At 48.3% G+C, this 24216-nt stretch overlaps 1 long non-coding RNA gene across 1 annotated transcript; it reads left to right on the forward strand.

The window, feature by feature from the left end:
• Positions 1–2549: 2549 nt before the first annotated feature.
• On the forward strand, positions 2550–15177 carry LOC114814583. The gene is made up of 4 exons (XR_005660405.1): positions 2550–2747; positions 4438–4583; positions 11445–11677; positions 15016–15177. It is a non-coding gene; the product is annotated as an uncharacterized LOC114814583 (long non-coding RNA).
• Positions 15178–24216: the final 9039 nt, after the last annotated feature.

Raw genomic sequence — 24216 nt, forward strand, 5'->3', positions numbered from 1 at the left:
CTCAGTTACCTCATCTGTAAAATGGGGATTAAGACCGTGAGCCCCACGTGGGACAACCTGATTACCTTCTATCTCCCCCAGCGCTTAGAACAGTGCTTGGCACATAGTAAGCGCTTAACAAATGCTGTCATTTTAGGGAAGCAGCGAGGTTCAGTGGAAAGAGCCCGGGCTTGGGAGTCAGAGGTCGTGGGTTGGAATCCCGGCTCTGCCACTTGGCAGCTGTGTGACGGTGGGCGAGTCACTTCGCTTCTCTGAGCCTCGGTGACCTCATCTGTAAAATGGGGATTAAGACTGTGAGCCTCACGTGGGGACAACCTGATCACCTTATATCCCCCCAGCGCTTAGAACAGTGCTTGACACCTAGTAAGCGCTTAACAAATACCCAAATTTTTTTGTAGTTTTTTGTGGGCCCGGAGACCAACAGTTTGGAAAAAGAAAAATTGGAACAGAGGTGATATTTTCCTAACTGGGCAAATGGCAACAGCCTCACTGTCAAATTTATCCAAGGCGGTTCGGTAATTTAGACCGTTGGGGTCCCACTCAAGCTGAGCTGCTGTAGACGGGATTTGTGCCGGGTCTGAAAGCCGCATTATTCACCCCTGAAGCAGCAGGGTCCTCTCTTCCCGTCTATGCCATCGCTACCCTGCCTCACCCCGGGGCCTGGAAAAAACTCCCAGCTCTGCCCTCCCCAGGCTCGGAGGAGGGAAGGGCTGCGGAAGTCTTCGGCCAGCAGGTCTGGCAAAGTCGTTCTAATTAAGAATCATAAAAGAATTTAAAAAAATCACTTTTCTAGAAGGGTGTGGATGGGACAGACACAATTGTTCTTCATCCAATCTCCCTCTGGGGTGGGTGGCACCCGTTGATGCTTAAAGGTGGATTCAATACCTGTTCGCCATCCTATTTAGGCAGCGAGCCCCATAATAGCAATAATAACTGTGCTATTTCAGTGCTCGCTATGTGCGCCGTTACTAAGCGCTGGGGTAGTTACAAGATAATCAGGTCCCACACGCATCCTCAGTCAAAGTAATAATAATAATAATAATTATGGTATTTGTCAAGCGCTTACTTGGTGCAGAGTACTGTTCTGAGCGCTGCGATAGATACAGGGTAATCAGGTTGTCCCACGTGGGGCTCACAGTCATCATCCCCGTTTTACAGGCGAGGTAGCTGAGGCACAGAGAAGGGAAGTGACTCGCCCAAGGTCGCACAGCAGACAAGTGGCGGAACCGGGATTAGAACCCACGACCTGACTCCCGAGCCCGGGCTCTCTCCGCCAAGCCACGCTGCTTCTCCAAAGTAGGAGGGGGAAATAGGTATTGAATCCCTATTTTGCAGATGAGGGAACTGAGGCAGAGAGAGGTGACTTGGCCGAGGTCCCAGAGCAGACCAGTCACAGAGGCGGGACGAGAACCTAGGTCCTCCGACCCTCAGGCCACGCTGCCTCGCTAGCTGAAAGCCTAGCACATTTTCAAAGAGCGGTGCCGTTGTCCGGCTCTCGGCTGTCTTTCTTGAGATGGAGACTTGGGCAGGGAATCTTGTCCTCTCTCCTCCGACCACCAGAGAGCAGGAGCCCATTTCCCAAATGCTGCTGAACGAAACCAGCCTCTCGCTTGGGCCCCCGCCGCATTCGACGGCACCCTCGGGTGGACCCTGGAGAGGCCGGGAGAAGGGAACGGTTATGGATTCCTGGAGGTGCCGTCTGCATGCCACCACGGGACTCTAATGATAGACTGTAAGCCCTTCAAAGGGCAGGGGCTGTCTCTATCTGTTACCCATTTGTACATTCCAAGCGGTTAGTACAGTGCTCTGCACATAGTAAGCGCTCAATAAATACTATTGAAGGAATAATAATAATTACGTTGGCATTTGTTAAGCACTTACTACGTGCAGAGCGCCGTTCTAAGCGCCGGGGGAGATACAGGGTCATCGGGTTGTCCCACGTGAGGCTCACAGTCTTCATCCCCGTTTTCCAGATGAGGTACCCGAGGCACAGAGAAGTGAAGTGACTTGCCCACGGTCACCCGGCTGCCGTGGGATTCGAACCCATGACCTCCGACTCCCAAGGCCGGGCTCTTTCCACCGAGCCACGCTGCTTCCCTGGTCTAGAGGACCTCTGGAACGAAAAGGTCTCCTTCCGCTCGCGGAAGGAGAGAGGCCCGGGTTCCTTCTTCCCCGGCTCTCTTGCCCGGCGTGAGGTTGAAGCCAGAGGGCACGGGGAGGGTTTAATAGGACAAATGCCCCCGAAACCTAAGTACAGATCTCAGGAGATGGGCCTTTTCTGTGGGATCGAGGGACTAACTGCCTGATGGGGATGCAGACCCGGGGCTGGATGTAAGTGAAGGGAATTATCGTGTTGGTATTTTTAAAGCGCTTACTAGGTGCGGAGCACTGTTCTGAGCCCTGGGGTAGATTTACAGGGTAATCAGGTTGTCCCACGTGACGCTCACAGTCTTAATCCCCATTTTACAGATGAGGTCACTGAGGCACAGAGAAGTGACTTGCCACAGATACACAGCGGACAAGTGGCGGGACCGGGATTCAAACCCATGACCTCTGACTCCCAAGCCCGGGCTCTTTCCACCGAGCCACGCCGCTTCTCACTTCCCGAGATTTCTTTCTCACTTGGAAAAGAAACCGTCACGAGCAAAACCCTCCTGTTCACGTTTCAAGTGACCCAGGCCACTTACCGCCTTCGCCGAGAGGAGACGGGAAGGAAGCACGTGTCTGGGGCGCTTGCTCCCGAGGAGGTGTGGAAATCGGCGTCCTCGTAGACGGCCCTTCTGAAGGAGGGAGAGGGAGGTTTCGGTGTTTGCGCTGTGAGAAAAACGGTGGTTCGGATCCTGGGACCTCTGATGAGAGGTCTCCGGTGCGGTAGTATTCTAAGGGCAGTAGTGGGTGTTCAAGAGGATCGAGCTGAGGAGGTGGACCAACACCCAAAATAAAGCAGGCGGGCAAAAATTTACTGGAAGTAAACACAGGAAATCCGTTCCGAGTGGGAAGGAGGACTTGTTGTTACCAGGGGAAACCGCGCTCTAGGTCTAATATCTATTTAAAAAGTCCAGGAGAGATCTGGGATGACAGAGGAGATGGGAATAAGAATTCATTCATTCAGTCAGTCGTATTTATTGAGCGCTTACTGTGTGCCGAGCACTGTACCAAGCGCCCGGAAAGTACAATTCGGCATCAGAGAGAGACAATCCCTACCCGACAACGGGCTCACAAGTCAGATTCCTGCTTAGTCCTGGCATGAGCTCAAAAATACGATTATTAGTCCCGTAGACAACTGTCCCCAAGCAAGGGAATAGTATCAGTGAAGACTCTGAAGTCAGTCGGTGGTATTTCAATCGAAGGTTTTAACTGAGCGTTTACAATGTGCCGTACACTGTATTTAGCCAGTTGGAAGAGTAAAATATGACAGCATTAGCAGACTCGTTCCGGGCCCGTAAATGATAACGTTAGTACCTGTTAAGCGCTTACTATGTGCAGAGCACCGTTCTAAGCGCCGAGGTAGACACAAGGGAAACAGGTTGTCCCACGTGGGGCTCCCGGTCTTCATCCCCATTTTACAGATGAGGGAACTGAGGCGCAGAGAAGTGAAGTGACTCGCCCACCGTCACACGGCTGGCAAGTGGCAGATCCGGGATTCGAACCCATGACCTCTGACTCCAAAGCCCGTGCTCTTTCCACTGAGCCGTGCCGTAGATGAGCTTATGGCCTCGAGAACCATGAGGTCAGTGAACTAAGAGTTCTGCTGATGGCATGAACCAGTTTCCGCCATACCAAATAACCAACCAACGGGGCCGATTGGTTTCCGAGGAAGTCTTCAGAGGAGCCAAATGGGTATGTCTCCATCTAATGACAAACGATAGGGAACCACAGTGAATCGTTCTCTGATGAGCCCCTGTGCGCATCGGGGTATATAAAACCGTCTGCTTTTAACAGTGACAGGGACGAGAGGAACGGAATAGAGGTGATGGTGGAAATGGGAGACGGAGAAACAGCATGGCCTTGTGGTTAGAACACGGGCCTGGGAGTCGGAAGGACCTGGGTTCTAATCCTAGTCCGCTCTTTGCCTGCTGGGTGATCTCGGACAAGTCACTTCAACTCTCCGTGCCTCAGTTACCTCATCTGTAAAATGGGGGATGAAGACTGTGAGCCCCATGTGGGACAGGGACTGTGCCCAACCTGATTCGCCTAGTAGAGTGCCTGGCCCATAGTAAGTACCTCATAAAATACCATTTAAAAAAACCCACTTCCTACAGTTCCCTTCTTTTATCTCCCACTCAGATGCCCCTTATCTAGAAGTGATACTTCTGCAGACCAGTTATCGAGGCAGGGCTCAAACTGGGAGCCGAGACAGCAGCCTCACCGTGTGGATTTAGCTCTCCCTTATCTTGAATCACCAGCTTGACTTTTTTTTTTTCTTTCTGGCCGAAGAACCTGCTTTTCTGTGCGCTGCCTTTGTCTGTTTCGACTTGCCCACTGGCTACCAACCGCCCCAGCCAGCGCCTTGGCTATCCACCTAATCTCTATTAAACTTTGGATTGAAAAATCTCACTGACGTCCTGGAGGAAAACAGTACGGTGAGTTCAGGCTCCACTGGTGGGATAGCACTGAATGGTTTCTTCCTTCCTCCTACCATGTGCTTGTTATCTCAAGGCCACAGTTTCCCCCTGTTTGTTTTTCATGAGAAACCTCTTCTACTCTGGGTTTTATTAGAACAATCAATAGGAACATCCGGGTACCTGATCGACTAACCAGTCAGGACTCTCTCAGGTGCAAAAACTGAGCGCCCCTTGCCAACTGTCGAATGCAATCTAGATCAAGAAGGTGGTTTGATGTCTGAATTGCCCTTTGGAGTTGTCCAAAACCAGGGCCCAGCAGAGCTAAAGCATTTTGACTCAGTGAATAAGAATAAATGTATTCCTTGTTAAATGTGCCAACCACTGGGGTAGATACAGGATAATGAGGTCAGACACGGTCCCTGCCCCACGTGGGTATCTCAGAGATCAGGGATCTTGGCCTCATGATAATGTTGGTATTTGTTAAGCGCTTCCTGTGTGCAGAGCACCGTTCTAAGCGCTGGGGTAGATACAGGGTCATCAGGTTGCCCCACGTGAGACTCACAGTCTTAATCCCCATTTTCCAGATGAGGTCACTGAGGCACAGAGAAGTGAAGTGACTTCCCACAGTCACCCAGCTGCCAAGTGGCAGAGCGGGGATTCGAACCCATGACCTCTGACTCCCAAGCCCGGGCTCTTTCCACCGAGCCACGCTGCTTCTCTATAACGTTGTCAAGCGCTCACTATGTGCAGAGCACTGTTCTAAGCGCTGGGGTAGATACGGGGCCCCTTCTCATTTTACAGACGAGGAAACTGAGGCACCAGAGAAGTTGCCCAGGTCACGCAGCAGGTAAGTGGCAGAGCCGGGAGTAGAACCCAGGCCTCCTGACTCCCCGGCCCGTGCTTTACCCGCTCGGTCGCGTTGCTTCTCGAATGTGAACCGGACTCCTTTTGAATAAGGTACCCATGGTAATGCCAATCCATTTTAGACCGCACCCTTGAAACTCAAGAAATGAGATGGGTCCTCTTCCTCCCATTCTTAAAACCTGACGGACTCCCCCGCGTTGGGTCGGTGTGGGTTAAGAGGACGGCGTGCACGCGAGCCCATCACTGGGCAGGGATCGTCTCTATCCGTTGCCGAATTGTCCATTCCAAGCCCTTAGTACGGTGCTCTGCACATAGTAAGCGCTCAGTAGATGCTATTGAATGAATGAATGAATGGCCCCGTTTGGGTAAGACCAGGGGCTATCATTGCTGATATCACCAAACATTTCTGAAATCCTTAACTTAGGCTTCAGCGGAGCTCTGCTTAGTGTCGATCCTTCATGCCAATCAATCAATAGTGTGTTTGATTGCTATTTATTTTATTGCCATCGTTCTCGTCCGTCCGTCTCCCCCGATTAGACCGTGAGCCCGTCAAAGGGCAGGGACTGTCTCTGTTACCGACTTGTCCATTCCGAGGGCTCAGTACAGTGCTCTGCACATAGTAAGCGCTCAATAAATACTATTGAATGAATGAATGAATGTTTTGAGTGCTAACTGTGTGCAGAACACTGTACTAAGTGCTGGTACGAAGACTGCACCTAGGTCAGTGGAGTTAATGGAATTTCTAGTTTGGATAATTCAGGGGAATCTGAAGCCCACCCAACACAGCAGTCAATTCCCCCCACCCCCCACGCACAGCGATTCCTCCTACCTTCAACTTCAAAAACCGCAGCAACTACAAAACTTTTGTCAATCAATCAGGAATACTGTTAGTAGTGACTCAGTATTGATTCCGGACTTTCCACCGTGAAGAGCACTTTACCTAGAGCCTGGGAGAGTACAGTAGACCGGTAATGATAATAATGACGACGATGATGGTATTTGTTAAGTGTTTACTAGGTGCCAAGCACTGTTCTGAGCACGGAGGGGGATACAAGGTAATCAGGTTGTCCCACGTGGGGCTCGCAGTCTTGATCGCCATTTTACAGACGAGGTAACTGAAGCACAGAGAAGTTAAGTGACTTATCCAAAGTCACACAGCTGAGAAGTGGCGAAGCCGGGATGAGAACCCTTGACCTCTGACTCTCAAGCCTGTGCTCTTTCCACTGAGCCACGCTGCTTCTCCGGAGACGCAAACCCTACCCTCAGTGACCTTACGATCTAGTGGTTCTTAGACATTCCAATTCCACCCTTCACTTGATTTTTCAGTTCCACCTCTAGACTCCACTCCCTGTATCGAATCCCGGCTCCGCCACTTGTCAGCTGTGTGACTGTGGGCGAGTCACTTCACTTCTCTGTGCCTCAGTTCCCTCATCTGGAAAATGGGGATTGACTGGGAGCCTCACGTGGGACAACCTGATGACCCTGTATCTCCCCCAACGCTTAGAACAGTGCTCTGCATAGTAAGCTCTTAACCAATACCAACGTTATTAGTCTTATTATTAATGTATTCTCATCCTTCCGAGACAATGAATGATGCTTGAAAACTTGTAGGGGCCGCAAAGGACGGAAACAGCAGGGAGGATATCTTTCGGCCTCCATCCTCTGCTTGCCTCTCTTCCCCCGTTCCCTTCCACAGAGCCTTGGGCGAGGACGGAAGCCATGAATTCTTACTATGTTCTGCTCTCCTGAAGAACCTTTTTTCCTTCGGGAAGTCAAAATATGCTTCAGAACCTCTTAGCCCTCGGTGAATGTAGAGGAAGGTGCTTATTTGGCTGAGGTATTTTAACTCTTACCGGGCGGCGGTGAACCTGGGGCTGACAAGCCAGAAGGTCCGGGGCCCAGCAGGGCCAGTTTCAGACGTTTGGTCACCTTGAGGCAGAATCACATCCTTTGCTCCATATTACATTAATGTTTAGGGACCGTTATTAAATCCGTTATACTCTCCTAAACCCTTAGTACAGGGCTCTCCATAGAGTCGGTGCTCAGTAAATGCTTTCGAAAGCAGTGTGGCCTAAAGGATAAAGCACCGGCTTGGGAGCTAGAAGGACCTGGGTTCTAATCCCGGCTCCGCCGCTTGTCTGTTGTGTGACTGTGGGCGAGTCACTTAACTTAATCTCAGCTCTGCCACCTGTCAGCTGTGTGACTGTGGGCAAGTCACTTTACTTCTCTGTGCCTCAGTTCCCTCATCTGGAAAATGGAGATGAAGACTGTGAGCCTCACATGGGACAACCTGATTACCCTGTATCTCCCCCAGTGCTTAGAACAGTGCTCTGCACATAGTAAGCGCTTAACAAATACCAACATTATCATTATTATCATTATTATTATTAACTTCTCTGTACCTCAGTTCCCTCCTCTGCAAAAATGGAGATTCAATGCCTGTGCTCCCTCCTACTTAGGATGTGAGCCCATGTAGGACCTGATTACCTCGTGTCTTCCCCAGTGCTTAGTAGAGTGATTAATTATTATTATTATTATTCTTGCTTTACACTGCATGCCCATCTTCTAGACATTGCCCTCAAGTCCAAACCAGTGACCCCCTCAGGGCTCTGTCATTCCTTTCATCTTTCCCTTTCTCCCTTCCCCCCTTTTGTTTCTTCTTCTTTCAGGTCTGGGAAATACAAAAATACTGTTCCTACTCAGGAGGCCTAAATGATACCAAAACAGTCAATTCTTCCTAGATGATAGGTCAGAAGAAGTAAAATTACATCAGGTGAGGCAAGAACCCTTTCTCGGTGCTAGAGGCCTCTGAAATCCCTTTCCCAGTAAAAGCTTTTGAGATGAAAATCATCTCCGGACTGCAAGCTCGTGTCTAGACCGCAAGCTTGTCTGTAGACTGTAAGCTCTTTGTGGGCAGAATCTACCAACTCTGCACACAGTAAGTGCTCGATAAATATCAAAGCAAGTTTCATTCCTGTCAGTGGTTAATCTTACATTTTAGTTTTTTGACTGGAATTTTTATTGATCTCTTCCCTTTTACAGTAATTTCTCCAACGGTTTTTGGGTTGCTGCCAAAGACACGACCCTCCAAATATTTGGAAAAATTCTCAGTTGTTTCCCTCCAGACTCCATGAATTAAATAAATCCCTGGATCATTTTGAAAGGAGTCACCGACCCATGGCACCCTCAAGAAATCTGGAGAGTTAGCACATTGGAATTTAAGAGTCACTAATAAAAACTGCCAACTCTTCACTTGGGGAAGGTAGGCCTTGTACTTTTCCTGTTTCTCTTTCAATTCTTTTGTTTGTCTCATCCTCCTCTCTGACCTTGTTCTCCTATCGTACTCTCCCTTTCTCTGTGCCTTTCCGCATGACTCCCTCTCAATCTCTCTTCGATTGCCCACTTGAGTATCTGCTGACTTTTCCCCTTCCCGTTACCCTTGATCCCTCTCTGGGACGTTCCACGTCTGTCTCCGTGTGGACCGGGGACCGTGTCTGACGTGACTGACTCGTAGCTATCCCGGCTCTCAGAATAGTGTTTGACACATAGTAAGTACTGAGCAAGTAATAATAATAATAATAATTTTTATAAATGTCCCCTGGGAATGATGTAGAGTTTCCCTGATCCTAACGGAGACTGTCGGCCGCTCAGACAGGTAAGCACGGCAGGACGGTGCTCCGGGAATAATAATAATAATAACGCTGGTATTTGTTAAGCGCTTACTATGTGCACAGCACTGTTCTAAGCGCTGGGGTAGATACAGGGTAATCAGGTTGTCCCACGTGAGGGTCACAGTTAATCCCCATTTTACAGATGAGGTAACTGAGGCACAGAAAAGTTAAGTGACTTGCCCGCAGTCACACAGCTGACAGGTGACAGAGCCGGAGTCCGACCCATGACCTCTGACTCTGAAGCCCAAGCTCTTTCCACAGAGCCACGCTGCTTCCCAAAACCCAAGGGAAAACAAGGTCCCCCTTTATCTTAGAGGAGAATAAAGAAATAGGTTTTATCTCGGTTATCGGAAAGATCCAGAAATCCAGCACGGGGCTCCCAGAAGAATCTTCCGATACCTGAAATGGCTGCCAAGCTTAGAGAGGTGGCCAGAGTGTAGCCCAGGGCCTTGCCGCCCACCACGCCCCGCTCCAATCAATCAAATAGTATTTATCGAGCCCTTACTCTTTGCAGAGCACTGTACGGCACGCTTAGTGGACCCAATCCCTGCCCTCGAGGAGTTAACCACCTAGAGAGGAAGGCAGATGCTAAAAAAAAAAAAAATTACAAGTGGGGAAGCAAGTGAGTTTAAAGTTATGAACGTATGTGGGGTGGGGAAGTGAGGGAATACCTCAGTTCTTGGGAGGAGACACTCAAGTGCGTAAGGTGACACAGCAGGGAGAGAAAACAGCGCCGGGAGATGAGAGATTAGTCCGGGAAGGCTTTTGTGAAGACACATGGCAGTTCTGATTGCCGGTGGTTATCGATGTTTCACACAAGCAGTTGCAAGAGGCAGAGTCTTGCCCGCAGTGGAGAAAAACAAGATTCCCCGGTAGTTTTTGCCTCTCCCCCTTCTTCTTCAAGATCGTGATAGTGGGCTCATGTTGGAAATCCTGGCGCCGGAAGTCAATGTTCCACAATTTGAGGAAAAACCGGTGCAGGGTGACTGAGCAGGAGACGGGAAACATCCCCCAAGGTGCATTTGAGTTTTGACTCCGGTACCGCAGCCAAGTAATATTATTCAGAAGATCTAAGAGTCAGAGAGTAGTCATTTGGGTCATAAATTAATTCCATTCACGCTTTAACACAGGATGTATCGCCTCATGGTATCATAGATGATTCCTGTTGTTGTTTTTTTCTAGTTTTCTTGTGGTGAGAAAATTTCTCAACACTTCAAATCCACCTCCTGGGGGCAAAAGAGCATCTTATGTCAAGACAGATGATTTCGGTGTCGTAGCGGATGGATGCGTGATAGAAGAAACAGTGCGGTGTCTTTTCTGTGCTAACTTTCTCTGTCTTTTATAATAATAATAAGTATTTAAGTGCTTCGTATGTGTCAAGCACTGTTCTGAGCACTGGAGTACATAAAAGGTTGTCAGTCCCTTTTCCCACATGGGGCTCACAGTCTAAATTGGAGGGAGAGGGATTTAATCCCCATTTTACAATCAATCAATCAATTGCATTTATTGAGCACGTAGCGAGCGCGGAACACTTTATTGAGCGCTTGGAAGACTACGGTATTACAGAGTTGGGAGTCGTGTTCCCTACTAATAACGAGCTCGCAGTCTAAAGGGAGAGACAGACATTAATATAAATAAATTCCAGAAATTCGTTCATTCAATCGTTTACTCTGTGCAGAACACTGTGCTGAGTGCTTGGAAAGTACAATTCGGCAACAGATAGAGACAATCCCTGCTTGAAAAGTGCCTAAGTGTTGGGGGGCTGAGAGAGGGGTGAATAGAAGGTGCAAATCCAAGTCCAAGGGTGATGCCGAATGGAGTGAGAGAAGAGAAAATGGGGGCCTACCTCGGCGAAGGCCTCTGGGAGGAGATGTGCCTTCAGTAAGGTTTGGAAGGCGGGAGAGCCGTTGTCGGTCGGCTCTGAGGAGGGAGGTGTTCCAGGCCAGAGGCAGGACTTGGGCGAGATGTTGGTGGCGAGACAGATGAGAGCGAGGTCCGGTGAGTAGGTTGGCTTAGAGGAGCAAACTGCGCAGGCCGGTTTGTAATAGGAAATCAGCGAGGAGAGGTAAGAGGAGGCAAGGTGACCGAGTGCTTTAAAGCCAGTGGCAAGGAGTTGCTGTTTGAGGCACAGAGATCACACGGCAGACAAGGGGCGGAGGCAGGATTAGAACCCGGGTCCTCTGACTCCCAGGCCCGGGGTCTTTCCACTAGACCTCTCTGCTTCTCAGTGTTTTCTTCAAGGCCTCCCGCGCACGGTCTTGCCGAGACAAGGTTTCACAAGAGGCCGAGCGAGGGTGCGGTTTAGGAAATGCTTTCCAACGCTGCCTCTGCTTGACTTTTGCAGGGACTAGCCAAACCGGTAGCCGGACGTAGGTAGCCGCGCAACACGCAGCTGGCGTCTTTTCGGAAGAGAAGCTCTGGAGCGCCCAGCGTGAGCAGCGGACTCCAGAGAGAGCCAGGGCCAGGAGACCCGGGGGCAGTTCAAGGTTCCGGAGAAGACTGAGTCACGTTCCGTGGAAGAATGTAGAGTCTCTGGCCAATCAGGACTCTAAGACCCACGGAGGTCGGGCTCTTGGGGTAAGGATGACATTAGCCACCAGATTGATAGTAATAATCGTGGTATTTGTTAAGCACTTACTCTGTTCCAAGCGCTGGACTAAGCGCTGGGGCGGATACAAGCAAATGGGGTTGGACACGGTCCCCGTCCCACTTGGGGCTCACGGTCTCAATCCTCATTTTACAGATGAGGTAACTGAGGCCCAGAGAAGTAAAGTGACTCGCCCAAAGTCACACATCGGACAAGTGGAGGAACGGGGATTAGAACCCACAACCTCCTGACTCCCGGGCCTGTGCTCTATCCACTACGCCTTGGGTCCGGGGCACTGGGCCCACTTGCCGCTCTTTGATATAATAATGTCGGTATTTGTTAAGCGCTTACTCTGTGCAGAGCACTGTTCGAAGCGCTGGGGGAGATACAGGGTAATCAGGTTGTCCCACGTGAGGCTCACGGTTAATCCCCATTTTCCAGATGAGGGAACCGAGGCACAGAGAAGTGAAGTGACTCGCCCGCGGTCACACAGCTGACAAGGGGCAGAGGCGGGATTCGAACTCATGACCTCCGACTCCCAAGCCCGGGCTCTTTCCACTGAGCCACGCTGCTCAATAAATAAATAAATAGTAAGCGCTCAATAAATCCCTTTGATTGAGCGATATGAGAAAATGAGAGACGGGAGGAAAAGGAGACGAGTTTGGAGGCGGATGATAATAGTGACGGTCCGTATCAAACACCTATTTAACACCTATTTAATATTGCCCAGGGAAACCCAGAATCTGAGATCTCTAAGGGTTTAGGGGAGACTTTCCGTCGCCTCCTCCATTAGATGTATAAACTCCTAGAGGGCAGAGAACCTACAGCGCAATAATAATAACTGTGTTATTTGTTAGGTGTTCGCTATGAATCGAGCACTGGAGTAGATGCAAGATAATCAGGTCGAGCACGGTCCCTGTCCCACGGAGGGCTCAGTCTAAGTAGGAGGGAGAAGAGGTATCTCATCCCCATTTTAAAGACGGGGAAACAGGCCCAAAGAGATCAAGTGACTTGCCTAAGGCCACCCAGCTGCTTAGAGAAGCGGCCTGGCTTAGTGGAAAGAGCCCGGGCTTTGGAGTCAGAGGTCATGGGTTCGAATCCCAGCTCTGCCGCTTGTCAGCTGGGTGACCGTGGGCAAGTCGCTTCACTTCTCTGTGCCTCAGTGACCTCATCTGGAAAATGGGGATGAAGATTGTGAGCCTCACGTGGGGCAACCTGATGACCCTATATCCCCCCCAGCGCTTAGAACAGTGCTCGGCACATAGTAAGCGCTTAACAAATACCAACATTATTACCCAGCAGGCAAGTGGCAGAGAAAGGGTTCTAACTCATAGGCCTGTGCTCTTTCTACTAGGCCACACTGTTTACTTCTTTTGTACTCCCCCAAGCCCTTAGAAGAGCACACTGCAAAGAGGAGGAGGTCAGTATATTGCCCCGATTGACTTTGTAAATCTGGGCTTGGCTGGTCTCCCGGTGACCCTAACGCATCGGTCCAAGCAGTTTTTGTCCAGATCCAGTGGCAAATGAACATCCGAAACAAAACCATTCTAAAATCCCACGCCTCCCCTTTCTTCTCCAGTTAGAAGCCATCTACATCTAGAACCATTCACTCAATCAGTGGTATTTACTGGGAGCTTACTATGTGCCGAGCACTGTCCTAAGCGCCTGGGAGACTAGAGAAGCAGCGTGGCTCAGTGGAGAGAGCCCGGGCTTGGGAGTCAGCGGCCGTGGGTTCGTATCCCTACTCTGCTCCTTGTCAGCTGTGTGACCGTGGGCAAGTCACTTCGCTTCTCTGGGCCTCGGTTCCCTCATCTGGAAAATGGGGATGAAGACCGTGAGCCTCACGTGGGACGACCTCATTCCCCTGTATCTACCCCAGCGCTTAGAACAGTGCTCGGCACGTAGTAAGCGCTTAACAGATACCAACATTATCATTATTATGGAAGAGGAGAAATGAGGAGACACGAACCCTGCCCATAACGGGCTCACATTCCGAAAGCCGACGGACAGCCCCGGATGGAGGCACGCTCCTCCCCGTCAACGTCACTTACCGAGCGCCTCCTCGACGGTCGGTGAATGAACAGATACCAGGTGCAGTCCCTGCCCTCCGGGAATTTACAAGCTAATGACGTGACTAAACCATGTCAGCTGGAGTTACATGTGCTGGCATCTACTTATGGCTCATTCCAGCTGCTTTTGGTGACATTTCAAGTTCAGTCGTTTCCTTAACCCACTGACGATGATCGTAGCGAGATTTCGCTAGTAAATAGGTGATAGTTCCCCGGAGCTGGGGCAGGTTGGAAGCGTCTCATGGTAGGGGTCGAAGGAGAGGGTGGGGAGGAGGTATAAAATAGGGATTAAATATCTGTTCTCCCTCCGCCTAAGAGTGGGAGGCCCATGTGGGACGGGAACTTTGTCCAACCTGATGATCTTGTATCCACCCCAACGCTCAGTACGGTGCTTGTTACATGGGAAACGCTCAATAAATACCACACTTCTCCTGCCACGGGCTTGGCTCCCTGCTGGAACTCTTGTGGATGGAGGAAGTGGGTGACGTGAGCCCCGTCATTGGGCGGGGATTGTCTCTATCCGTTGCCGAATTGTACATTCCAAGCGCTTAGTACAGTGCCCTGCACCGTAGTAAGCGCTCAATAAGTACTGTTGAATGAATGAATGATCTGCAGGAATGTCTATTGTACTCTCCCAACCACTTAGTACGGTGCTCTGCACACAGTAAGTGCTCAATAAATACTTTTTATCGACTGACTCCATGTTTTGATTCGGCGGTTTCATATCGTTCAACGGGATTCATCTTCTACTGAGCTCGCTGTAGGAGGATTCTTGCAAATTTTAGGCAGGGTAAAAATTCTCGGAAGCAAAAACATTTACAAGCGTAGGTCCCTTCTGTAAGGGGTTCATTCAGTTCATTCAGTCGCATTTACTGAGCGCTTACCGTGTGCAGAGGAATGTACTAAGCGCTCGGGAGAGTATGGTACAACAAAGAACAGACCCATTCCCTGCCCACAGTGAGCGTACAGCGGGGTCTGAAGCAGCACGATTAACACCCATTCCTTATTGAAGGCTGGATCCTTTTCCTGAAAAAAGGTACATCTCACTGCTGGAAAACATTTTGAGAAAATTGCATTTGGGCGCAGAGTATGCAAGCTCAGTAACCCGAGAAGGGAACCAAACAAGTCCATGAAGTTGGCTAGTGATGATGATCCCAAATGATAAAGATTATGTCTTAGACACCTCCCCGAACCGCCCCTATTATCTGTCCCGAAGTTTGAGATTGGTACCATTAAACTTTGATTTGTTCTTCTTTCAGATGGGTAAAATCAGAGCCTGGCAACAAGGAACCCAGAATAACTCCATCGCTGTACGCTGTCCGTAACCGGGATTTAACAATCACCTTTCTAATAACTCGAAGGTATTCAAATCTCTGATCTCGTTTTCTTTTCTCCAGATCTCTTATTCACCCCATTTCACAGCTGGGTGAACTAAAGCAGCGTGGCTCGGTGGAAAGAGCCCAGGCTTGGGAGTCAGAGGTCGGGGGTTCGAATGCCGGCTCTGCCACTTGTCAGCTGTGTGACCGTGGGCAAGTCACTTCACTTCTCTGGGCCTCAGTTACCTCATCTGGAAAATGGGAATTAACGTGAGCCTCACGAGGGACAACCCGATTATCCGGTATCTCCCCCAGCGCTTAGAACAGTGCTCTGCACATAGTAAGCGCTTAACAAATGCCAACATTATTATTATTAAAGCCTAGAAAGGGTAAGCTTCTTGTGGGCAGGGAACGTGTCTAGCAACTCTGTTGTATTGTACTCTCCCAAGTGCTTAGTACAGTCCTCTGTACCCATTCAGAGCTCCATGAATTCATTTCATTAAATAGTATTTATTGAGCGCTTTCTATGTGCAGAGCACCGTTCTAAATGCTTGGAATGAACAATTCGGCAACAGATAGAGACGATCCCTGCCCAATGATGGGCTCACAGTCTAAGCGGGGGAGACAGACAGCAAAGCGAAACAGAACGGAACAAAAACAAGACATCGTCATCGAGGTAAATAGAATCGTGGAGATATACACCTCATTAACAATATAAATAGGGTCATAAATAATATATACAAATAAGCACACAGTAGGAGCTTGACAAACTATAGGGGATCCACGTGAAACCCCACGCCAGCCTGTCTTTTTGAGACGGTCAGCCCAGGCCAGCAGAGTGAAAGGAAAGCCCGGAGAGAGAGTGTGAGCCTGGGAGTCGGGAGACTTGGGTTCTCATCGCTGCTCTGCAGCCTTGGACACATCACAGGTTCTCTGTGCCTCAGTTTCCTCCCTAAGCTCGTCGTGGGCAGGGAATGTATCCATTTATTGTTATATTGTACTCTCCCAAAGCCCTAATACAGTGTTTTTCATATAATAAGTATGATTGATTGAGAGGGGAAGCAGCGTGGCTCATTGGAAAGAGCACGGGCTTTGGAGTCCGAGTTCATGGGTTCGAATCCCGGCTCGGCCACTTGTCCGCTGTGTGACTTTGGGCAAGTCACTTAACTTCTCTGTGCCTCAGTGACCTCATCTGTAAAAGGGGGATTAAGACTGTGAGCCCCACGTGGGACCACCCGATTCCCCTGTGTCTACCCCAGCGCTTAGAACAGTGCTCGGCACATAGTGAGCGCTTAACAAATACCAACATTATTATTATTAACTCGCCCAAAGTTACCCAAATAGGCCACTCTTTCACCGCAGATGCCTTTAATTCACATTCCTTACTGCCCCAATCCGCCTCACTTTTTCTCATCTCTTCCAACTCTCCTCTCATTTTGCTTTAGACCATTAGCCTTCTCCCATCCTGGAACCAGAAGGTTGCAGCCTCACTGCTGACAGTCTTAAGATATCTTGTTAAAATGCGTGAAAGAGATCATCAAGAGGACCGATATAAGTTGTTCAGCCTACACAAACAGCCACTCAAAATAAAGTACAAGAAATCTACATAAAAGAGAAATAGAAAGGATGTTACGCCAGGAGGAAAAAATAAAATTACCGCGGAGATAAAGCAAAGGAAAACAATTATCTAAACGGCTTTAAATTATTTAGAGAAGCAGTGTGGCCTAGTGGAAGGAGAACGGGCTTGGGAGTCAGAGGACCTGGGTTCTAATTCCGACTCCACCACCTGTCTGCTGTGTGATCTAGGGCAAGTTACTTCATGTCTCTGTGCCTTAGTTTCCTCATCTGTAAAATGGGGGTTAAGACCGTGAGCCCCATGTAGGACATGGACTGTGTCCCACCTGATTATCCTTTATCCACTCCAGTGTTAAGTACAGTGCCTGGCGCATAGTAAGTATTTAACAAATACCATTAAAAATAAATGGCATGTGAAGTGAAGCAATAATGCGTGTCTCCTGGCCTTTCCCAAAATAATCTGAAAAAGAGAGAAATGTTAATGACACGGGAGAAAGGAGCAGAAAAACAGCACACAGCAAACGGCAAACCACGAACAAAAGAAAATACTTGAAGAAAAAATAGTAGGGGAAAAAGCGGTCAGCCCTAGAAAAATCCAAAAAGGACCAAATAGAAGGAAAAGTCCACTCTGAGAAAGACAAGAAGAAAGGAAGGGACAATGAACAGAGGTATAGGGAAGAAGGAAAATAGCAAAGAACACAAGCAAAGAACAGGTATTTCTGCTTGTTATTACTATTAATTACGTTTTCTCGTGATTATATCAGTTGAATGGTACAATTCTTCCTTTGTGTCCTAGGTTTCTGCAGTGACGCCACTTAAACTTCTCGAAAGGTAATTTTTATTTTGCTGTGTGTTGTCACTCATATCCAGGAAAGTTTGATCCAGGTTTTGATTCCAACTCTAGAACTGCTGATTAAAAAGATCGCGTGCTAACTTTGATTATGGGTCCGTAAAATAAAAATAGCTGAATGATTAAACATTGTAACCGGTTAATAAACCTCAAGTCTTTGACAGGATTAGACTCAAAACTGGCTATTAATGTAGCTGCTATCCTAAAATTCAGTGAAAAAATAGGAGAGTTTTCTTTGGCTAAATGTAGATTTAAGGGAAACGTTTGTTTAGAAATTAACTTCCAAAGAGATTTACCTGCATATCAATTTCAGGTAATATTTAGTTTAATTCATTTAAGTCTCCCCCCTCTAGACTATAAGCTTATCGTGGGCAGGGACTTTGTCTACAATACCATGTATGTCGTATTCACCCAAGTGCTTAGTACAGGGTCCTGCACACAGTAAGTGCTCAATAAATATGACTGATCATAGAAGGAAAAGCCTGACCTGATTAAATCCTAGCACCCTAAATTGTGACAGTCCAGGGACCCCATCTAACGTTATTATTATTAGAGTAATTATAATAATAATTAATGTATTCCAGCCTCAGCGGTCCTGTGTATCCATACTCTCCCTTATGAAGTCAATTATTTCTTCAGCTATTTCATCAGGACAACCCTATTTATTAATGAGGTGTACCTCCCCTTGATTCTATTTGTCGTGATTAAGTTATCTTGTTTTTGTCCGTCTGTCTCCCCCGATTAGACTGTATGCCCGTCAGTGGGCAGGGATTGTCTCTATCTGTTGCCAAATTGTACATTTCAAGCGCTTAGTACAGTGCTCTGCACATAGTAAGCGCTCAATAAATACTATTGAATGAATGAATGAATTCCGAGGTACTGCCTGTTCTTCTTCCTGCTTCCTCAGTTTACAAATAGTTTATTCGGCCTGTCTCCTCCATTAGATTAATAATGTTGGTATTTGTTAAGCGCTTACTATGTGCAGAGCACTGTTCTAAGCGCTGGGGGAGACACGGGGGAATCAGGTCGTCCCACATGGGGCTCACGGTCTTAATCCCCATTTTACAGATGAGGTAACTGAGGCCCAGAGAAGTGAAGCGACTCGCCCACAGTCACACAGCTGACAAGTGGCAGAGCTGGGATTCGAACTCATGACCTCTGACTCCAAAGCCCATGCTCTTTCCACTGAGCCACGCTGCAAGCCCCACTGAGGGCAGGGATGCTTTCGAGTCCTTTAGTGTGTTGCTTTGTACCCTGTAAACATCTTGGCCTAGTGGAAAGTGCATGGGCCTGGGAATCAGAAGACCTGGGTTCTAGTACCGGCTCTACCCTTTTGTCTGCTGTGTGACCTCGGGTAAGTCACTTAACTTCCCTGGGCCTCATTTTCCTCATCTATAAAATGGGGATTAAGACTGCGAGCCCTATGATGATGATGACTATATCCAACCCAATTATCTTGAATCTACCCCAGTGCTTGATACACTGCCTGGCACATAGAAAGTGCTTAAGAAATGCTATTACTATTATTTACTCAAAACGTACAATTGATTGATTTCTGGTGGAAGAGAAATGACTTTTTTCATGAAAATCATATAAACCTCACCACCTCTGCCGTATCTACTTAGTCGTTGTGATGGGAATGGGCTGATGTGGCTTCAGCTGTAAAGGAAATCCAACTCCCACCTCCCGTATTTCTTTAAAGGTACAGCAGTTGTAGAGGAGGAGGAGAAGGAGAAGAAGGGGGAGGAAGAGGAGGAAGAGGGGGAGGACCAAGAGAAGAGGGAAAAGAAGAAGTGGTTCAGGGCAGTGGCAAGGCCAAGGACCAACCGAAGTCCCTTACAGACCACAGTTTGAGGACGACCATATTCAAGAGATCCTGTCCATTTTATCTGAAAAATGGTTAGAGCACTTAGCAGTTGGAAGCCTGGATACGTTCTCTTCTATGGGCCTCAGGACCGGAAGCGAATTATCGTATTATTGGCAAATCCCCAATTAAAAAAAAAAAAAGCCATCTTCAGGGAGCTTAGCGGAGGAATAAAGAGACTATTTACAGCTTGAATCATTGAAGATCCTGAGAGGTGAGCCAGCTTTTAAGGAAGGATAAATCAGGCACCTTTAGTGATGCGTACATTCTTTCAGACCACAACATTTCCCTTTAGGACGTTGGTACTGGCATTTGATAAATGGGACCATAGTCAACATTCTTCTCAAAAGGTTTCATATGGATCTGGGAGTCAGAAGACCTGGGTTTTAATTCCAGCTCTAACCCTTTGTCCGCCGTGTGACCTCGGCCAAGTCACTTAAATTCTTCGGGGCTCCTTTTCCTCATCTGTAGAATGAGGATTCAGACTGTGAGCCCGATGATGATGATGACTATATCCAACCCAATTACCTTGAGTCTACCCCAATACTTAGTACACTGCCTGGCGCGCAGTAAGTGCTTAACAGATACTGTTAATTATTATTTACTAAAAACGTACGACTAAAAACGTACACACCCAGGATGAAGCTGATTCACCAAGCAGGGTCTGCCTCCATATTTATGAGGGAAGGATCGACTTGGGTGAAGGAGAATACACAACACAGAGAGAAGAAGAAACCTAGGAGCTGTTTGGCCAAGAGATGGAAGTCAATAGTTAACAATCAGGGGTATTAATTGATGATGATGAATATTTGTTAAGCGCTTACTATGGGCCGAGCACTGTTCTAAGTGCTGGAGCACTGTTCCAAATGCTAGGCACTGTTCTAAGCACTGGGAACTGTTCTGCAGAGCACCGTACTAAGCACGTAGGAGAATACAAAACAACAGAGGTGTAGACACATTCCCTGTCCACGGAGAGCTTACGGTCTAGAGGAGAAGACAGACATTAATATAAATATAGAAGGGAGCATCAGGGTTCACAGTGTGCTGGTTAAGCGGGAAATCACCAGATGAGCGTGGCTTAGTGGCAAGAGCCCGGGCTTGGGAGTCAGAGGTCATGGGTTCGAATCCCGGATCTGCCACTTGTCAGCCGTGTGTCTGTGGGCAAGTCACAACTTCTCAGGGCCTCAATTCCCTCATCTGTAAAATGGGGATTAAGACCGTAAGTCTCACATGGGATAACCTGAGTACCCTGTATCTACCCAGCGCTTAGAACAGTGCTCTGCACATAGTAAGTGCTTAACAGATACCAACATTATCATTATTAGCAGAGGAGAATAGGGATTTTTTTTTACGTGAAGTTTAGGGTACTGCAGAATAGGAAGATATTCTAGGTGAGGAGGAGACTACTACAGTCATTCGTATAAGGTAATAATAAGGACCTGTATTAGAGATGTGGCCGTAGGAGTGGAGAGAGGGGATAGTGGTATAGTATTTATTATCCACGCATAAAGTAATATCTTTCGGGTCACACCTGAAGAGTTTCCAGTCCTCCACCAGTCTCGACTACGGGAGGGAGAGTCAACCAGAGTCCCACCCATTCCATCCCTAGCTTGGGCAGTGGCTAGCGAGTGGAAGGCCTCCTGCCACCAGTCAAAACTCACCTATGCTGGACACCGACGGCGCGGGAGAGAGTTGAGGGCGGAGACTCAAGCTGACCGCGCGGAAGGAGGCAACGGTAAACCACTTGCCATTTTTTAACCAAGAAAACTCTACGGATCCACTACCGTAACAACTGCAGATGGAGGCGGGGCGTCCTGGGAGAGTTGTGTCCGTGGTGTCGCTTTGGCTCGGAGACGACTCGACGACGTGAAAGACGAGAGAAGATAAGGTAAGGAGGGTTTGTATTTGGTTCGTGACTATGGGGGAGTAGTCGGATTTATTAAGTCATTCGTTCATTCAATAGTATTTATTGAGCGCTTACTATGTGCAGAGCAGTGTACTAAGCGCTTGGAATATACAATTCGGCAACAGATAGAGACAATCCCTGCCCAGTGACGGGCTTCCGGTCTGATCGGGGGAGACAGACGGACAAAAACAAAGCACATAAACACGCTAAATAGAATCAAGGGGACGAGCGCCTCGTGAACGTAAGTCCTTACTGTGTGCAAAGTACTGAGACTGTGAGCCCCAAGTGGGAAAGGGACTGTGTCCAACCTGATTATCTTGAATCTACCCCAGTGTTTAGAACAGTGCTTGACACACCGTAAGCATTTGACAAATAACATCGTCGTCCTTATTATTACCGTATTAAGCACTGGGAAAACGTACAATAGACAATGTCCCTGCCTCTCCAAGGGACTCACCGTCGAAGAATAATTGAGTAGGAGTGACCAGACAACAGGGAAGGTGAAATAGAAACAGAAAGCAAGCTGAAGAGACTAAATACCAAAGAATTAGGGTTTCCTGTTCCTCACCACCCAGGCGGGGACGTTCAGAGTCCGCAGCCACTGCCCCAGGGACCCCAGCCCAAACCTTCTATAAATGACAGGAGGATGCTGCTATTTTGTCCTCATCCTGCCGTAGTGGAGGGAGCGGGATGGGACCTGTTGTGGAGCGGAATGGCACCTAAAGGTGTGTTCTGGGAGGCCTGGCTACGCCGCCTGCGGGGAGGTTACGTGTCAGTCAGTCGATCGTATTTATTGAGCGCGGAGCACTGTGTGCGGAGCACCGCACTAAGAGGTTGGGAGAGTACCAGATCACAATAAATAGACACGTTCCTTGCCCACAAAGTCACAGTGGGCAGGAATCAACCTGACTCAGCAGCAGGTCGGATAAATGAAATTCTCCTGGGGCAAAAATGGGGGACTCGGGGACTGATTGGATATGGGGAAGCAACGTGGCCTCGTGGAAAGACCGCGTGGGCCTGGGAATCAGAGGTCCTGGGTTCTAATCCCGGCTCCGCCCCTTGCTTTAATGTCGGTATTTGTTAAGCGCTTACTATGTGCAGAGCACTGTTCTAAGCGCTGGGGTAGACACAAGGGAATCAGGTTGTCCCACGTGGGGCTCACAGTCTTCATCCCCATTTTACAGATGAGGTAACTGAGGCACAGAGAAGTGAAGTGACTTGCCCACGGTCACACAGCTGACGAGTGCCGGAGCCGGGATTCGAACCCATGACCTCTGACTCCAAAGCCCGTGCTCTTCCCACTGAGCCACGCTGCTTCTTTCTGTGTGCCCTTGGGTAAGTCACCTTTTCTGTGCCTTGGTTTCCTCAATTGTCAAATGGAGATGCAATATCTGGTCTTCCTCTTAGACTGGGAGCACCCATAGGACGGGAACTGTGCCCAACCTGATTTACTTGTAATTCCCCCAGCGCTTAGAACAATGCTGGACACAGAGTAAGCGCTTAACAGATATCATTAAAAAAAGGAGGAGAAAATAAAAAAGGGAACCAAAAATGAGGTCCAAGTTACGAGTGAGGGAGACAGAGAGGATCTTGGGGCTACTGCCGGTGGACGGGAAGTTGAGGAACTCAGGTTGGGGGCAGACTAGGTTCGAGGTGGTGATAGGAGAGCCAGATGGACAGGTCTTGGAAACAGGAGGAAATACAAGACTAGGGAATGGTGAAAGGTCCCATGGGAGTGATTCCCACAAATATAGTCTTTAGAACTCTCTGAGTGGGTGAGGCCTCCAAGAAAGGACTCTAAAGTGAGAATCGCAAAGGTCAAAAAACTGAATACGGAGGGATGCGCCTAGATAAAGAACGCTGAGAGGAAAAGAGGCCAGAAAAGGGGAAGAAAAGGCACGGTCAGAGTAGGAAGTAGAACCAAGAAAGATCTGTGTTCTTTGTAACATATAAGTTTGATAACTGTAGTTAGAATGGCACTGAAAGAGGACAGGGTGGTGGATTTTATCACTGGCAGCAGAGATACCACCAAAGGATTAGCTTGAAGAAGAGACCATTAGATTTATCAGAAGGAGATCTTGGAAGACTAGAACTATTTTAGCAGAGTGTAAAGGGAGAATTCCAAATTATAAAGAGCAAAGGAGAGCAGTAATAAATGTGATATTCGTTAAGTGCTTCATAGTTGCCAAGGATTTTACTAAGCCCTGGGGTAGATACAGGTTAATCAAGTTGGACACAGTCCCTGTCCCACATGGGCTAAGAGACTAAGTAGGAAGAAGAAATGATATTAAATTCCCCATTTTACCGATGAGGAAATTGAGGCCCAGGCCACACAACAGTACTAGAGAGACTGACATCGTGTTCGTAGAGTCTAGAGAGGGCAAAGGACCTTGGAAGATGAGCTAGGGGAGACGTGGGGCCAAGAAAAGTTTCTTTTTTCCAAAAATAAAAGATTTAGGTTAATTTAAAGGCAGCTTAGAAGCCACATGAGAGGCATAATGATACTAGTGAGAGCAAAAAGGAGGTTGGAAACAAGGTTTTTTCTGTAACTGAGGGAGCAGAGGGGAGGGCTCTTAAAGTGCAAGGGACGGAATCTGGGGCAGGCCAGAATGGTAGGAGGCGAGAGGAGAGTGTTGTTGTTTTTCACCTCAGTAAAATGTTTTTCTTCCAAATTTGCTGTTTTTTCTTCTGTTTTCTCGGTCTCCCTGGGTCCAGTTCTACGTAATCCCAGCCCAGTAGCATCTATACCGCATATCTCCGATGACTAAGTTATCAGCACACCCTTTTCCGCAGAAGGGAACCCCAAAGAGGCTTATCTTCCTCTCCCAGCCTTTTTCTTTGCTCCGTAAGGGCCTCTGGTCCCATCAGCACTGACTGCTTCTCCCAAGAAGGAAACAGAGAAGACATTTAGCAAAGGCGCCTTTGTTTTTTCTCCTGTCCAAGGAAGTA

The sequence above is a fragment of the Ornithorhynchus anatinus genome, chromosome 10 (genome assembly GCF_004115215.2).
Source record: "Ornithorhynchus anatinus isolate Pmale09 chromosome 10, mOrnAna1.pri.v4, whole genome shotgun sequence".
Lineage (NCBI taxonomy): Eukaryota > Metazoa > Chordata > Mammalia > Monotremata > Ornithorhynchidae > Ornithorhynchus > Ornithorhynchus anatinus.